General features: G+C 37.9%; 1 pseudogene; it reads right to left on the bottom strand.

Annotated features, from left to right (window-relative positions):
- Positions 1-954: 954 nt before the first annotated feature.
- Positions 955-3694, bottom strand: LOC149554216 (G-type lectin S-receptor-like serine/threonine-protein kinase At2g19130 pseudogene; annotated as a pseudogene).
- Positions 3695-5268: the final 1574 nt, after the last annotated feature.

Genomic DNA, 5268 nt, shown 5'->3' with positions numbered 1-5268 from the left:
ATGGATTAGAATAGGATGATGTACCTTATTCTATATATGTATATTCTTTGTGCCTATCATACCCTGTGACATGTACAGTGGATGATTGTGCATTCTGGAATGTAATTCAGAAAGGACATTTGTATATTGGATGTATCATTATTATTTCATGTGGATGTTGTGCTGGATGGATTCATGTATGTTAGTTGACTTAGATGTAATTCACGTTAAGGGATCCTTAAAGAATGTAATCTGTTATGTATGTTATGTTTACTTTCAGATGGGCATTACTATTGCTTTCGTTATTGTGCATAAGTTATATGTGGTATTTACTTTAAAGAAAAAAAAAAAATTGCTTCTAAACTAAGTGAAATTCTAGGTTAATTCTTTGGATCCCTTAGTGGGGCATTACATTGACAACCTCAAGAAACATAGGCCTATTCCATGGCACCATTTTCTCAGAAGCTTTGCCTTCAATTCCAGCTGCTCCATCTTGTATGGACTCTTCGGTTTCACATTTCTCCTTATCAGTTCCTAACTCAATAAGAATTCTATGGAGCTTAACCAATTCTATCTTTAGCTCTTTGTTTCTTCTTTGTTCAGAAAACTCGAGCTCTCTTTCACAACTTTCTCCAAACAACAAATCAACTCTTTCAGCATCAAAATCTCCTCTTTTCGAGTAACAATTTCCTTTTTAAGAAAATCCTCTCGATTCTTGACCTCTTTGTTCCCTTCTATCTCTTTGCCAATCGTAGCAACAACTGCATCAAGAGGTGAGAAGGAAACAAATCTAGCTTCCTCCTCTGAATCTTCCTCTTTTGTCTATCGATATAAATACAATTACTTGACACCATCTACAATCAATACTTCACCTTGGCTCTAATATCAGTTGTAAATTTCAAACAACAAAAAATGAATAAATAAGAGACACAATATTTATCGTAGTTTGGTAAATTTTTCTATGTCCACACTCCAGCAAGAAATCATTTTTTTATTAATTCAATATACAATACAATACAGTACATAACTGTAGATATCGATTTATACATTTATATACAACCTTCAAGTGAAGATCCATGAGAAGCTGAACAAGAAGCTGAACAATTGTGATCATTAGACTTCGCATTTCAAGAGAAAAAAGGTACACAGCAACAAAGATAAAGTGCATGGGAGTAAGACTCATACATTAATTCTCAACAAATATAGTTTATGTATGAATACTAACAGTGATAATACAACATCAAATTTCAATTAAGACTAATACTTATTAATCAACTTTAGACATATATATGTATATGGTTGGAAAAATCAGTAATATTTAAACAACTCTGCTTCATTTATATTCTACTCAATGATCATCAATGAGCGCTTGGAGGGACATTTCATATCGTTTCATGTTGCCTTGTAATATGCCTTCCAACATCTTCACAACTTGAGCCATGCTTGGTCTCCCATTCTCATCCTCTTGAATGCACAAAATGCTTACCACAATTGCTCTCCTCACCTCTTCAGTATCCACTTTGTCTACAATCCTTTCATCCACAATATCCATTATGTTTCCTTTCTGAATTTTAGTTGCTGCCCAGGTCGGAAAGTAGTGTTGAGATTGATTAACGCTCAAATCATTATTTCGTCGGCCTGAAACAATTTCGAGCAAGGTCATCCCAAAGCTGTAAACATCCACCTTCACTGTTATTGGCACCCCATTCAACCACTCTGGAGCCAAATACCCTCTCGTTCCTCTTGTCGTCGTCAACACTCTGCTAAAATCTCTCCCAACAAGCTTTGCCAGTCCAAAATCAGCCACTTTTGGAGAGAAATCTGCATCTAAAAGAATATTTTCAGGCTTGACATCGCAATGGATGATACGATCTCTGCATTCTTCTTGGAGATAAAGTAACCCTCTTGATGTGCCCAAAGCGATTCCGAACCTGGTTTTCCAGTCCAATACCTTGTCTGTGTCTTTGGACTTGTGTATTAAAAAGGAGTTGAGAGACCCATTTGGCATGTACTCGTAAACAAGTATTCTATGAGATCTATCTACGCAGAATCCCCTGAGCCTCACCAAATTAACATGATGTATGTTTCCAATGGTGCTTATTTCCGCACGGAACTGCTTTTCTGCTTGTGCCGAACCCTCCAATTTCTTCACAGCCACAAGTGTATTATCTAGAAGAGACCCTTTGAAGACAACCAAATGCTCCTTCTCCCAACTTATGGGCGAAATTGTTGGTCCCAATTTTGAGCTCTTTGTAGGTGAACATTGTGAGCGATGTTAGAGTGTTCTGAACGAGTCTCCTCCGCTTGTGGTGAATAAACCATGCAACAGTGAGCAGACTGCTCAAAACAGCAATCCCCAAAGGAATCGAAATGGAGAGTGCAATTACTCTGCTGCTGCTGCTTCCTTTGTCGGCTGACAACTGTGACACGTCAGAAACAGCCAATCGAATGAAGAAGAGCTGGCCATCAGATGAAGTCGTGGTCTTGGCCCTCATACTTAATAGATCGCCAAACCACAATTTACAAACAGTTGAATCGGTGAATGCAAAGGCCGCGCAGGAGCAATTGTTGAGGCAAGCAGTTTTGCATGCTTCAAGACTCAACGACTCCTGAATATATTGAACATCTTCTTTATCAGATATGGACTTGTCGGTGATTTGGAGGAAACCATCGGTGGAGGAGCAATTCAATGGAGTATCTCGAACACAGCCGCTTAACCAGCGTTTCTTGGGTGGAAGCCATCCATACAGCTACATGACTCCACGTTTTGTTGGGTGAAGCAGACTCCATAAGCCCCGCATACTCCGTACACGCCGCATGTTGTTTGGGGTTGAAACCAAATGAGGTTCCAGCTGTTATTATTAACCGAAGTGTAAACTGTGAGCTCGCCGTTCAGTTTGAGAACTTGCATCTGCATCATCTTTCCAGCTTTGGGAGTAAGCCAATATTTGTAGTACATTCTTGTGGGAGAAAACACTGCGAATTCATCCATGTAAGTTGACCCAGCTCTTGCCCCTGGCAAAGTGGTAAAGAAGCTACCAGTCCACTCTCCCGAGCTGTAATATGAAACGCCATTTTCATAATGCAGAATAAAGTCCGTCTTTCTGGGGATGGATTCATATGCAGAAAGAAAGGCCCAGGCGATGGGTCAACCGAACTCTTCCACGAGTATAACTTCATGCCTTTCCAGAGCTTCATGGTAGGCATGAAATGATCTGTGGGGTGCGCAAAACTCTCCCACACGGTCTCATAAGTGATTTGGACTCCTAAAAGAACAAAATTACCAAAGTCCAGTATGGTAGCCATTGATGCCTGTGTTTGCTGAGTATCATTACTCGACCAAATGACTTCTCCTTCCAAATCAGAGATAGTGAGATAACCAGATGCAGAGAGCATAAAAACGCCAGGCATATTTCTGATGGGAGTTTCTCTGTTAGCCACCCAAATGATGCTGTTGTCAGGGATCTGAGCATACCAGATTCCAACATACCAGTTCGTGGTCCCATTGGGATTGAAAAACCCCAATTCAAAAGTACCATTTTCAGAAATGATGGTCTGGTTTCCTCTCAGAGAAGAGCCAGCAGAGAGGGTGTCTCCACCTGCAATTAATAAGTCGCAGTTGCCATGGAAAACGAACATAACAAGAACTAAAATGAAACGTTTCAAACGCTTGAGTGCTAACAGATCCATTCTTCTTTTGGCTTTCATTTTTCTCAATTACAGATTCGAGAAAAGAAGAAATAGAAGATCTGGTGCGTAAAGATATGATCAGATATGATATAGACTAGCAATATGGAGTTGTTATAGGTGGAAACATCATCCGTTATTATAATAAAATGTGTCATTTGTCCGCACGTCTTCTCCGATTGCAACTACGCACGAGGTGGGAAAGTTGACGGATTTGCCTTCAACCTTGGTTGAAATTTGACTTCATCGTCTCTGTAATCTCGATTATAAAAAATATATAGAAGGCACTCAATATGTTTACTTTTATTCAAGATATATTATTTACGTTAAAATAAAAATTAAAAAAAATCTAATATCAAGTTGATAAACAAAAGAAGCAGAGCGGTTTTAAGGATAGGAATATATATATTAAATGTTAACTATACTATAGCATAGAATTAGCTGAAATATTTATAATGGTGGTTGAGATGGACGGTGACTGGTTGCTCTGTATTGAACACATGCAGAAATTTCTCCTTAGTCTATGTTAGGCCCACCATACGTGGGATAATTAATTTATTTTCTAACATTCCCCATAAATTAATTATCAATTTTTTTTTAGGTATCCCCCCATAATCAAGGATAGATGGGTCCTGGCCTAAAGCCTTGTTTAGTACCGATTTAGAATCAGTCATCAAGCACCATCATTCGTATTGTTTCCCTTAAATCACAATAACTTTAGGTTTTTACAAATTACCCATAATTGATATTTTAAGTGCTTTCAATCTTACCAATAGCTTCACAAACATCACACAAGTGGTTTTCCATATCACCCCGAACTTTGCACTAAACTGGTTTTGGCTCACCACAAACCTCACTCACAAATGCTTCCAAAATCACCATAAACTTAACACACAATCACTTTTCAAATAAAAAACTCACTAGTTCCAATGGCCACAAATCAACATTATAAGGAAACCATCATCACTTTGGGCATTTCTCCTTTTGTACCTACATGTAAACTGATTATTGAGTCCATATAAAAAGAAATCCATCTACCAAGATACATGGGTACCCTAGCCGCTATACTCACCAGTTCTATAGGAATCCTTTTCAGATACATGATCCATCAATATGTTAAACCAAAAAATCTTTGGTGTGTCAAACACAACTAATAGTCCATTAATCAACCATCCAACAATGCCATTTTCATGAAAAATCTCCAAAATACTATTAACAAAAATTTCTTGAGGGGTGTCATTTCAATAATTTTCTTTTGCATGACTACTATTGAAAAAAACACATTTAGACAGTCATATTATCTCACCACCAAACCAAACACTTTCAATCGAACCCACAACACATATCTCTGACAACCCAAGTTTGTGACATGACTACAACCTCTAGCACACCCTCACACCTTCTAATCTAATAATAAGATCATTAACAACTAATACTAAGCCCATAAAACCCAATATTTTTAGAAATATATATTAAAATCTCTTTTGTTTAACAATTGCTACAACTTTATTTATCCTTGACTGTCAACATCAGTGTCATACATTAGCAACAATCTTCTTCTCTTACAAGAATTGCACACACTCCCACTTGCACAGAGGTACA

This window comes from Cupressus sempervirens, chromosome 6 (assembly GCF_028749045.1).
Source record: "Cupressus sempervirens isolate cs-2001-9-10 chromosome 6, ASM2874904v1, whole genome shotgun sequence".
NCBI classification, from domain to species: domain Eukaryota; kingdom Viridiplantae; phylum Streptophyta; class Pinopsida; order Cupressales; family Cupressaceae; genus Cupressus; species Cupressus sempervirens.
This window is presented reverse-complemented; position numbering and strand designations above follow the sequence as displayed.